Source organism: Stenella coeruleoalba (assembly GCF_951394435.1).
Source record: "Stenella coeruleoalba genome assembly, chromosome: 3".
Lineage (NCBI taxonomy): Eukaryota > Metazoa > Chordata > Mammalia > Artiodactyla > Delphinidae > Stenella > Stenella coeruleoalba.
This window is the reverse complement of record NC_137148.1, coordinates 32,767,845-32,781,356: the sequence shown is the minus strand read 5'-3', so window position 1 is coordinate 32,781,356 and position 13,512 is coordinate 32,767,845. Positions and strand designations below refer to the sequence as shown.

Here is a 13,512-nt window from a genome sequence, read left to right as displayed (position 1 = left end):
TTTGAAGACAAATAGACCACATGAAAGGAGAAATCTGTGATCTTCCATCTACGATGGATGAGATTTGACCATTTATTCCTAATTATATTATTTTTATGACCTAGCCACTTAAAACTTAAATTAATAAATTTAGATTTTAAAAGGTTAGAAAGTTGGAAGGCCAGTTATATGTGTAATATTGTATGTGGATCCTAGTAATAACTGCAGCTACTACTTTGGTATAACAGTTAAGAGTTTAGGTTTTGGTAGCAAATTACCCTGCCACTTAGTTGTCATGTTGCCTTGGGTAAATTTTCTATCTGTTGTTTGTGATATTGCTCGTGTTATAATTATCATTATATATAATATCATCTTTTTAGGATTCTTGAGCAAGTTAGAATATTCTTTTCTATGCAATGTTTATCAAATAATAATTAAAACTATGGACTTCTGGGAAATAACGGGAACTTTCCAAAAACAAAGTAATTAATAATAAGTTTTAAAAGCCCACAAGGGTGTGATTTCAGTAAAATATAAAGTGTAGAAGTATAAATCTCTGCCCAGCAAGGCTAAGATGAATTTGGAGTTCTGGAGAACCAGAGAAACATTATGAAAGAACCATGACCTAGAAATTATGGCAGGTGTGAGGGCAGTGAACACCATTAATTCAATGTGAAGGCACCACAGACATATCTTAAAGCACAACTTTGCTGAGTAACTCCAGAATGATAGTAAAGTTAATTTTCATTCAAATATGAAATATCTCATTTAAAGGAAAATATTTGATGTTTATACTACACTAAAGAAAATATTTAATAATTTCAAAAAATCATGATGTCTAGAGGATATCTGGGTAGTTTAGCTACCCAGGCTCATTCACTCTTTATATTTAAAAGGGTCTGAAGGATACGTGATGAGTTAGTCAATAGATTAGAGTCTCCAAAAGTTTTGCTTTTTTACTCCTAAAGGAATATTGAAGAAAACATCCCACACACATTTGCAAATCGATATCAATAACTTTTCAACAAAAGTTTAATTAGTTGCAAAAGATATGAATTCCAACGTATTGTAAATATTGACTTTTAAAATAAAGCTACTGTAATACTCTTAAATGTATCTCCTGCAGTCTAAATACCATGATGATTCCATACTCACCATTATCATTTACAAATGCATAAACAATGTCTTCAACCTTTATATCTCTTTTTTTCCATGAGCTACAATTTTCATCCTAGTTCCTATATAGCATTTTATCCTAATGTAATATAATTTCATGCTTGCAAATCTTATACTCATCACTCAGACTTTTACTTAAGAAAAATATGTACATATTGGAATTAAAATTTTTAAATTCTGTGACCCACAAATCTCTAAGTGTTAAAAAGAAAGTTCTTCTGAATTAAAAAGTCATTACAATTATTGCTAGTTCATAATTGATCAAAATGATGTAAATATAAACTTGAAACAAAATACTAATCATAAAAAGTATTTTTGGAAGTGCATCTGCTGTTGATTTGTGTTGGTTTATTCACTAATGAGTTAATGTGTTTATGAATAACATTAGTTTTTGCTAGAGTAGACAGCATAAATTCTATTCCTATTTTTTGCTTTTATAGATGTAAGGGCTGAGAAATTCTGTTCACATACTAAGTAAATAAAAATGCAAAGAGCTTTTCTAGTGTACTATCAATCAATTCTTTACATTTCATCCAAGTTTTATGCCAAAAGCCACCTAAGAATCTTTCATCGAAAATATTTTTAATGATGAATGGCTGACATTTTTATTATGTCTTCCTTCAATGCTCTTGAAAGTAAAGAATTGCAAACCACTAGACTTGCAAAAATGATTTCTTACCTATTCATTAGAGTTACTCATTTTCACATCACTCTCACCAATATATCTCTCTTTGTTTGGTGCCACAAAAGTTTTGATACATGCCCATGGGTAAAGTAAGACTGAATATGGGTGAGAGCTGTGCCTTTACTGTGTAAAAATGAGGAACGAGTGATTTTGAAGGGGATATTTGAACCACAGATGAGTTCTCAGGGAGTTATATTCTAGGAGATAAAATTTAGGAGTAAATGTTGAAGATTCAGTAGTTGATTATCTTAACATTTTCCCATTAGAATTAATATCTTGCCCTCTTACCACATGGAAAGTCTTTATATACCCCTGGGATACATGTATCCCAGTTTGAATAATGTTGTTTTTGAAAGTCTCTGAAAATAATAATGAATACTTAGAGCAGGATGAAAGTACATAAAACTACTACTTGATATCTGGAGGAGAATGAACAAAATACATTGTATAGAAATGGCAGTATGTATGCATGTATGTGTGTATGTATTTAAAGATAGAAACATGGGACAGACCTGGAGGTACAAAGTTGCCCTTGATCATTACAGCTAAAACCTGGATATTTTAGCACCCAGGAGACCTCTTCTGTTTTGTAATTGGTCAATGGATTCTACCCATACTCAACCTGACTTATATTTCATTATGTCACATCAGATGTAATACAATGTTATTTTCTCAAAGATAGAAACACAATACATGGGTAAAAAAACATTATGCATCCATGTCATTCTTGCTATTTTCTCCAATCCAGTAAAAAGGGTGTTGCGTGTGTGTGTGTGTGTGTGTGTGTGTGTGTTGCAGAGGTGGGGGGGGTGTTATTTCAAAACATAAGTAAAATAGAAAGTATGCTTCTAATTTGTTGCATCAACCTATCCCTGTATAAAACTATGGTTTAATCTCACATTGACTATGTGATGTAGCATGTCTTTGGTCATACTAAAATACTGTTTAATTGTACACTTTAAATGTATGAATTGTATGATATGTGAATTACATCTCAATAAAGCTCTTATAATAAAAATATGGCAGTGTATTGGAGCTGAATAACATCTCAATAGAATAAGGATCATTGATAGAGGGATAGTCTTATACAAGAGCTCTTCAATGAATAATGATTAAGAAGGGGACATGAAAAGATCTATTCTTATACAGTCACACAGACAAAAAAGAACATTACATTATCCTAGAATTCTAAAACTGTGTTAACACTTCTTGAAATTAGAAAGTTTATTTTTTTACTTCTTCCTTGTATTATCAACTTACATATTGGAGTAACTATGTATCAATTATTCTTTCATTGATAAATGAGTACCAAAGTACCTAAAAGAATAGTAATGATTCAAAAAATGTTGGCGTTTTAAGAGACATAAAGGCCCATTCAGTCACTATTTTACAGACTGTAAGAGGCCCAGAGAAGTAAGATTCTTACAAAGAACTTATGAAGAAAGGCTGAGCAAGCCTAGTCACCATGTCTCTTATCTAATAACAAGGTATCATACCCTAATGCCCTGGCTCCATGCCTGGTGAAGCTACTTGAACTTGGAACTGTGGAAGGTAGGTAAAAATTTACAAATTATGATTTGTTTGAAAGTAAAGACTGAAACAATTCAAAAGCAGGCAAGTTGAGGGCTTATATAAAAAAGAGAAAGGAAAACTAACAATAGAACCTTTCAACATATACTGTGGAATTCATATCAAAAGGAGGGAGTTTTCAAATGAGTCAGATATCAGAGATGTCCACTGAAACATGGGACCCCACCAAGCATCTCTGGCAGAGTTAGACAGACTCACATCTTGAATCATGAAGAATGAGTCAAAGAGACCAACCAATTGGGTGGGGGGAGAGAAGTAATGACTGATGAGATAGATTCTTCCCTGAGGTCCTCTGTGAACAGCCTCAATCTTCATTTTTCAAATGGAAGGAATATGTCACATGGAACTCCCTCATAAAAAAAGACATACAGTGTATATCAGATCAGTGAATAATCAGTTTAAAAATGATTGTTCGTGAGCTCTGCTTTATTGGTGGTATATTACTAGATAATTCCAAACTCAATACCCAGGGTCTTCACTGAAATTATAAATAGCTTCTCATATTTAAAAAAGCACTTAAAACAACTTTTAAATAATTTATCTCACAACTTTAGAACATTGTATGAGTTGATTTCTATACAAAATAAATTAGAAAGTATGTTGTTGTTGTTGTTTTTTTCAGGATTCTCACATTAATGAAACAAACATAGAAAAACAGCCCTTTCCATACGTCTGGAAAAGGTAAGATTCACGCTATATCTAAGCTGTCAAAAGTTAGACTGTCTCAACATTTGCAGGGCCTGGGTCAAGAGTACAAATGAAGGCCTGTGTACCATATGTCTGTATATTTAAAAGGTATAAATCAAACCACAAACTATTTAATAAAAGATGCCCCATCCTCCTACATTGATTAACACGCATTCAAAACAATAAAATGAAAAATACGTATAAGGCTTCACTAAAAGTCAATGAAATATCAAAGACAGTATATTAAATTATTTTGGCACATGTGCCATTCTATTGATGTCCCAGTGATGTTTAAATGAGTTCCAATCACTATATATTGTTATACTTTAAAATTTTACATAATTTGTATTCTGTTGTCAGTAGCTATCTAAAGGATTAAAGATACCATGTGAATGTACATAGAATATAAAACGTTGGAACACAGTTACATTAGAAATGTAAACTACAGTGAAAGTAAAAGCTAGGGCTTCCCTGGTGGCGCAGTGGTTGAGAGTCCGCCTGCCGATTCAGGGGACACGGGTTCGTGCCCGGGTCCGGGAAGATCCCACATGCGGCGGAGTGGCTGGGCCCGTGAGCCATGGCCGCTGAGCCTGCGCGTCCGGAGCCTGTGCTCCACAACGGGAGAGTCCACAACAGTGAGAGGCCCACGTACAGCAAAAAAAAAAAGTAAAAGCTAATTAATGAAATTATTTTTATGTACTTAACTAAAGATTTTTCTGAAACAATTAAAATTATCTATTAAAATTAACAGTAAAAGATATTTGTAGAATGTCACATTTTAAATCAGTAATTTAAAATTAGCTGTGTTTTTTATTTAACTTTGAGAGTTAATTATGGGTATCCTCCTGTTTATAATTTTGCAAATAAATGGAAGGAAAAAGTTAAACACATTACACTAAGGTGACCTAACCTCTTCAAATACAGTCCCACAAATATCTGTTGTAGCTCTTTACCTTAAATTCGACTAAATAAAACAAGTATCATAAGATTGTTTTTACCCTAAAAGTTTTGGTGGAAAAACCCAAAGCTTTATATGTATATATGAAATGTATAATATATGTATATAAAAGAAAAGAAAACTAGCTTCTCTCACATTAAGATCTCTAGTTGGTAATGACTTATCTAAGATCAGAGTTTAGAGTCATATCCCTGGATTTCTGGTTCAAATCTTTTTTGAACTTACCTCATAGGAAGTCCAAACAATTCCAATTAAACTGTTCTATAGCTGCTGAAAGTTTATAAACAATTCAAAAATTAGTGGATTGTGTTTATTTCCATATCAATTTCTAAATCTCAGTATCCCAGAGAATAACCAAAATTTAAATCATTTTTAAAATACCAGACGTACTCATATCAAGAAATAAGTAAATTTTTCTGGGTTTGAGGGACAAAAACAATATGTAATTACTTATACCTCTAAATGCTTTCAAAGGAGCTGTCTCCCATGTAACAAGTGTAATTGTGGTATGGATGAGAAGCGAGAAAGAAGGACAAGAGCTGCCTGGGCACAAACTAGAAACACATTTGCACAATGCAGCTGCTCTGCACAGCCTTGTGGATCCATTTTCTAGGGAGCCTAATCTAACCCATCTTTGACTGTACATTGAACATGTCAAAAGTCTGTGATTCATAAGCTAATCTGTGTTCAGTAAGAACACATCATTAGTTTTCTCAGCACTACGAACGAATGACACAAATGAAGCGATTCTCACCATAAGTCAGAGATTGGCTGTCTAGTTTTGTACTATAATGTCAAGACAGAATGATTCTCGGGAATCTTGTTATGCCTGCCTGGAGTGCTGATAATGTTGAGAAATTTTGTCTTCCCCACACTGATCTCTTATTTCCTTTGTTCTTTTCCATTCTTCCTTAATGTGCCTTCCTCCCTATATTTGTCTGTCATTCCATCAGTTCTTTTATGTTCCTGAGTTTAGTTTGACAGCACATTTGCGTCACAGTGGTTGTAAGTGGTCGAGGAGTCTGGGGAGCTCGCAGGCCAGCAGCCCTCTGGCTGCGTTCCCCAAATCTCCACTTCACTGTCGCCAGACTGCCACCCATTCTTGCCAATGCCTCTCGTCACAGGGCTCGTTGGTACGTGTGCACACATGCTTGCATGCGTGGCTGTTTCTGAATCACAGACTCGTCGTGAGTTCTGCATGATATTGATAACCACCCCAGTCTGCCTGCAGTTTCCCCAAAGCTGCATTCGCTCATTTCAAAAAGAGGCATCAAGACTCTCCTGAGACTTTTACTACATGGACACATTAGGGAGGCAGTAAAATTATTTTATTTGAAATAACAAGCAAAAGCCAACTTGGAGCAGAGCAAGAAGGGATTAGACCACCACATAACTAGCCTTACTGGAATTGATTCCAAGAATGTAAGACTATTGGGAGGCAGTAAATCTTCTGGAACGAATATCAAAGGTGGAAGTGAAGGGTAGGCAAGTAAAGGCAGCCATGGGAAACTTAAACTTTCATCATCTTGATTATACTGTTTTCGTGTATTAACTGTGCTTGGCAAGCAACAAAGCAGTTAAAGGTCTAATAACCAAGTGTGAACTTCATGCACCTAAATCTCTTGCAGTAGTTCTAGACAATACAGTACTTGGCAATCAGCTTTGTAAATGGGTTTTAAACAAGTACTCATAATGATGAAACAGTATAGGGGAACACACTGCGGTAAGGAAAGCATGTTGTTGATGTCTAAGAATTCAGCCTGTTACCGTAATGCTAGCAGCACATTTTTGTCCACACTGACTGTAGCCCTGATCACGGGCTCTTTTCTGATGCCTGCTTTTAAAATTATCATCCAGTATGCCTTGGAGAAATGTGGAAACCTTGGGTATGTTTAAAAATTGATAAATTACTTCAGTTAAAACACAAACTCAGAAATGTAGAATATAACCCCAATATATTCACGTATGTTAACAAGGAACAAAATAGACCACAGTCATTTTAATGATTTTAGCGACACATTATGAGCCCAAACATCACCCTTCTTTTTACCACACTCCCCTTAGTGGCCGTAGATCTTCTTTTATTTTCAGTTAATTGCCATATACATGCATTTTAATTCAACATACTTATTATATTATTCTGATTGGCATGTTTATTCAGAGAAAAAACTACCTGTTTCTTTTAAGATAATTGAATTTTTTCATGGTTTAATTAGTACTTATTGAACACTTAGTTTTTCCATAACACTGTATTAGAAGCTGCTGTGGAGCATGGCAAATGACACATTTTATGCTCTTAAGAGACTAATACCATGGGAAGAGAAAGATATATTAATGTTAAAGTGAAAATAACTAAATGATTATTATCAGTCAGGTAAATAGTATAGGTAGTAATAGTAGGGGGAATTGAAATGTGGAAAACTCAGTAGGCCAGCCAGGCTGAGAATTTAGGTGGAAAGGTCACATGATGGTGATACTTAGGAGAGATGACTCTGGGACCAGACAGACCTGTGCTCAGAGTCCAATTCTGTCCTTACTTAGTATGTCTCAGCCAGTCTTGTTAGCCATAAAATGGGGACAGTAACAACCCCTAAATTTATAATGTTGCTGAGAGGATTAAGTGCAGGGACTTAATGCTAGCTTACAGGAACAATTTAATAGATGTTTTAGTAAAAGGAATAGTGAAAGAAAGCTAAGGTTATAAAGGAAATGTGACATATTGTAGACAAAATAATGAGGCCATCTAACTATTACACAATTAGATACTGTATAATGATGAGAGATGCCTCAATAAAGAATTTCTAAGCTTATAAGAAGAAAGGAAACTATCTAAAGGCAGAGAAAAAAATGATAAAGAGGATGAGGAGAAGATGAAAGGGAAGAAGAAAGAAGAACAGAAAAGGAGAATGGGGACTTCCCTGGTGGTCCTGTTGTTAACACTCCATGCTTCCAATGCAGGGGGCCTGGGTTTGATCCCTGGTTGGGGAACTAAAATCCCACATGCCACGCAGTGCAGCCAAAACAAAAGTAGAAAAGGAAAATGAAGAGAAAGAGATGCCATCCAGAGAGATGGCTTGTAGACAGATGAAAAGATTTTCAATGACACTGAGGGAGTCAAAAGAAAATATAAAACGTTAGCATTTTAATGCAGAATATAAGTTAATCGAGAATCGTGGCCCACAAACAACTAGCATCTAGAATTAGAATGTATAAGCAAGATTACTTTTGATATATCAGAAAAATGAAAAAATTAAACATAGCTATGAAAGGATATACTTTAAGAAAGAGGAAAGATTGTCCCAGAAGGACTAAGGAACATCTGAGATGCAAGAGGGATGGCAAGCAAAGAAACTGTTTAATACGCATGTAAATCTAATGCAATTGTACCTTTAGAATTTATACCGTTACTGCTACTATTAATTATTATTATTATTGTCATCATCATTATTAATTTGGGTTTTAGAAATGAGACTTAAGACTTTCAGTTTCAGCACTGACATGTAAAGAGCTTGGCAGTTATCAGTCCTGCCTTTACTATATGAAAAAGCTGAACAAACTGAAAACCAATGACTTCTCTTGGGTCCAACAGAGAGCTGAGGTTTTAGAGAAAGCTAACACCCTGAAAACTAGAAAGAAAGGTAAACCAGATAATCATAGCAGAGACGATTTAAGTGTTAAAGTGAAACAAAAGCTGCTGGAGGCATAAACTAGTAGGAACTCTTCAATGGTAATTTTGATGAATCTCTGGAGGCTGACTATGGACTAACCTAAGAATAAGAAATCCGTAGGGGCTGCAATCTTAGGCAATCTCCTGCATTTTCACTGGTTTACCTCTAGTAACCTCACCAGATTCTCATGATGAAGATCCTAGAAAGATACCCTCCTGGGTCTGGCAGGATGAAGGGAAGAGTAATCATTGTGAAACATGTCTAGAGAATTCACCACTAAAAAAGGTTTGCCCTCAGGACTTCCCTGGTGGTGCAGTGGTTAAGAATCTGCTTGCCAATGCAGGGGACACGGGTTCAAGCCCTGGTCTGGGAAGATCCCATATGCTGCGGAGCAACTAAGCCCATGTGTCACAACTACTGAGACTGTGTTCTACAGCCTGCGAGCCACAACTGCTGAGCCCATGTGCCACAACTACTGAAGCCTGTGCACCTAGAGCCCATGCTCTACAAGAGAAGCCACCGCAACGAGAAGCTCGTGCACCACAACGAAGAATAGCCCCAGCTCGATGCAACTAGAGAAAGTCCTTGCGCAGCAACAAAGACCCAAAGCAACAAAAATAAATAAATAAATAAAAATTAAATTAAATTAAAAATTAAAAAAAAAAAAGGTTTACTTCTAAGGAAAAGATTTTGCCAGAGCTTTATCCCAGCTCAAGAAAGGACGTTTCTCCTGTTCTAGCCCCCTCTAGACTTCCTTTCTTATGTAAGGGGGAGAAAAGCTGTATCACTTAAGAAGTGCCTGTGAAAGTCATAGCCTAGATAGATGGACTAAAAGACTGAGATTTAATCATGAGATTATAGAACACTTCTCTCCCACACATGATCACCACAGGAACAGGGCCTCAGGAAGGTAACCATGGATTGCAGCTGAAAAAAACTGCAAGACACGGACTTTCTTTGAGAAGAAGTGCTTAGGGAAGCCCAAAGTCAAGAGGAGAGACACAAAGAAAGACAACAGAGGAATCTGAAGCCTTTGGCACTAACAACAATGGTAAGCATTAAACACATCCCAACTCTTAGCCAGATTAGTGCATTTTCACACTACAGGTCTATTTACCACGGTTTCTATTACTGATCCAAATGTTCAGCTTTCGAAAATATTAAAAGACACACCAAAAAGAAAAAACATCTGAGTCTGAACAGACAAGGCAAGCACCAGAATCATATTCAGATATGACACAGTTATTGGAATTATCAGACTGAGAACTTAAAATAACATAACTAATATGTTAAGAATTCTAAAGGAAAAAAGTACACAACATGCATGAACATATGGGTAATGCAAGCAGAAATATGGAAACACTAAGAAAGAATCAAAGGGAAATGATAAAAATAAAAACAACAGAACAGAAATGAAGAATGCCTTTGATCAACTGGACATGGCCAAGGAAAGAATCAGTTAGTTTGAAGACATATCAATAGGAACTTCCCAAACTGAAATTTTTTAAAAAAATGATTCCACTTTAGTTTGTTCACAAGAAACCCACTTTAATTACAAAATTCAAGTAAGTTAAAGGAAAAGAAGAAGAAAACTATACCGCACTAACACTAATCAAAGGACAGCTGGAGTAGCTATATTAATTTCAGACAGAGCAGAACTCAGAACAAGGAAAATTACCAGGGGTTCAAAAGGGACATGAAATAATGATAGGAGATCAAATCTCCAGGAAGACCTAAAAATCCTAAATATGTATGCATCTAACAACAGAGCTTAAATACATGAGGTAAAAATTGATAAGAGAAATGCAAACTGATAGAACTAAAAGGAGAAATAGACAAATCCACTATTATATTTGGAGATTTCAACATCCATCTTTTATTAACTGATAAATCAAGCAGGCACTAAATCAGTAAGCATAGAATTGACCTGAACAACTTGATGCAACTGACATTTATAAAATACTCCATCCAATAACAACAGAATATATATCCTTCTTAAGTTCACATGGAACATTCAATGAGAGACCAAATTCATGACTATAAAATGAAGCTTAACAAATTTAAAAGACTAGAAATCATACGAAGTACGTTCTCAGACTTCAATGGATTAAATGAAACGTCAATAAGGGAAAGATAGCTGGAAAAATCCACAAATATTTGGAAATTAAACAACACATTCCTAAATAACACATAGGGAAAATAAAAGCTCTTAAAATAATTTTTAAAATATTTTGAACTACGTAAAAATGAAAATACAACATCAAAATTTGTGAGAGGCAAAAAAAGTCGTGCTTAGAGGAAAGTTTATAATGTTACATACACATTATAAAAGAATAAAGATCTAAAATAAATAACCTAAGTTTCCATCTTATGAAAGAAGAGACAGAGGATGAATATAAGTCTAAAAAAGCAGAAGAAAATAGTAAAAATCAGAGCAAAAATCAATAAAATTGAAAACAGGAAGATAATAGAGAAACTCAACAAAATCAAAAGTTGATTCTGTTAAAAGATCAATAAAACTGAGAAATCTCTAGCCAGATTAAAGAAAAATGACAGGAGACACAAAGTATTAATATCAGAAATAAAAAATGGGCTACCACTACTGATCATAGGGACATTAAAAGGATAATAAGAGAACATTATGAACAAGTCTATGCTCACAAGTTTTATAAATTTCTAGATAAAATGAACTAATTCCTGAAAGACACAATCCACCCAAAACTCATACAAGGAGAAACAGATAATCTGAATAGGCTTATATATACTAAAGAAATTGGATCCATAACTAATAACCCATCAAAGCTGAAAGAACCAGACCCAGATAGTTTCACTGCTGAATTCTACCACACATTTATGATGTGGTGTATCTTGTGCCAACTCTCTACAATCTCTTTCAGAAGACTGAAGTAAACACTTCCTAATTCATTCTATGAGAGTGGCATTACTTTTATACCAAAACAAGATAAGGGCATTGCAAAATAAAGGAGACTATAGACCAATATCTTTCATGAAGATAGATGTGAAACCCTCAACAAAAACATTAGCAGGTTAAATGCAACAATGAATGAAAAGAATAGTATGTCTTACCAAGTGAGACTTATTCGAGGTATGCAAGGCTGGTTTGACATTCAAAAAATCAGCATTCAAAACAAAAAAACAAAGTCACATCAGTAGGCTAAAGAAGAAAAATTGTATGATTGTAACAATTGATGCAGAAAAAGCAGTTGACAAAATCGAACACCTATACATGATAAAATGTCTCAGAAAAATAGGAATAGAGGGAAACTTTCTCAACTTGATGAAGAACAACTATTTAAAAAAAAACAAAAAAAACTACAGCTATCATTATACTTAATGGTGAGAAGCTGGATGCTTTCTCCCTAACATCAGGATCAAGACACTTATGTCCTCTCTTACCACACCTATTAAATGTTACCCTGGAAGTCATAGCTAGTGCAATAAGGCAATAAAATGAAATAAAATGTATACATATTGGAAGAAGGAACAAACCTCTCTTTGTTCACAGATGACATGATTGCCTATGGAGAAAATTCCAAAGAATCTACGAAAAATTTCCTGGAACTAATGAGCAAATATAAGATTCCAGGATAAAAGTTTGATACACGAAAGTTATTTTTGCTATCCTGAGTTCCAACAATGAACAATTGAAGTTTGAAATTAGAAACACGACACCATTTACAAAAGCACCAAAAAATACTTTGTTACAAATTCAACAAAATATGTACAGTATCTACATGTGGAAAGCTAAAGAACTCTGTTGAAAGAAATCAAAGATGTAAATAAATGGAGAGATATACTGTATTTATTGTTAGAGTATCAATATTGTTAAGATTTCAATTCTTCCCAACTTCATCTGTAAATTGGATCTAGTCTCCTGGGCAATATGGAGCTGCAGGAACGCTTAGGTAATAAAGACAGGGTGAGCTGCTTCCTTGGTCCTTTTCTTCTAAACTCATACCAGAATCCCAGCTATTTGTGACTATTTCATCATAATGGAATGAGAAAACTAAATCCAAAGAAAGATCAGAAAGAAAAGACAAGGCAAAAGAAAGTTGTTGCCAAGGCCTGACTCAGTTTGTCTAAACTGCTCATTTTCATGCTGCCTAGAATAGAGCCCCTCAGGAGTAAGTAGGAAGATTATACTCCACTAGCTGCATGGCAGACAGGTAACTCAAAAGAAGGGGTATCCCAATAGATGCTGACCCAAAGGAAAGACTATAATTCTTTGGCTTCCAGAGTTTTATCCTTTTTTCTCAGTTCCCCAGAAAAGCTGACATCCAGCACAGTGATCCAACAAATGGCGTTAGATGTGACCTGTGCGCAAGAACACCTCTCCAGGAGCTGGAGTACAATGTAAAAACAAGCTCTGAAGTTCTCCTATAGATTAAAAAATTCCTCAAGGCTACTTGAGAATTTAAGTTCTCACAGCTCTGGAGTCTGGAAGTCCAAGATCAAGGTGCCAGGAGAGTTGGTTCCTTCTGAGGGCTGGAAGATAACCTGTTCCATGCCTTTCTCTTAGCTTCTGGTGATTTGCTGTCAACCTATAGCTTTCCTTGGCTTCACCCCATGCGTCACTCTTATCTCTGCCTTCACACTCACATAGCATTTTGAACACATGTCTGTGGTCAGATTTTCCCTTTTCATAAGGACACAGGTCATATTGGATTAGGGTTCACTTTAACTTGATTACCTCCTATCTCTCCAAATAAGCTCTCATCCTAAGGTACTGGGGGTTAGGACTTTAACAT

General features: G+C 35.2%; 1 protein-coding gene across 2 annotated transcripts in view; it reads left to right on the top strand.

Annotated features, from left to right (window-relative positions):
• Positions 1–13,512, top strand: part of LOC307183458 (uncharacterized protein) — a 921,334-nt gene that overhangs the window by 678,809 nt on the left and 229,013 nt on the right. The window contains exon 9 of one of the 2 annotated variants that reach the window (XR_013827469.1): positions 4,053–4,111. The gene's annotated coding sequence lies outside the window, so the exon portion shown is untranslated. Of the gene's footprint in view, positions 1–4,052; positions 4,183–13,512 lie in introns of those variants that run through there. The other variant, XR_013827470.1, reaches the window with a different exon arrangement.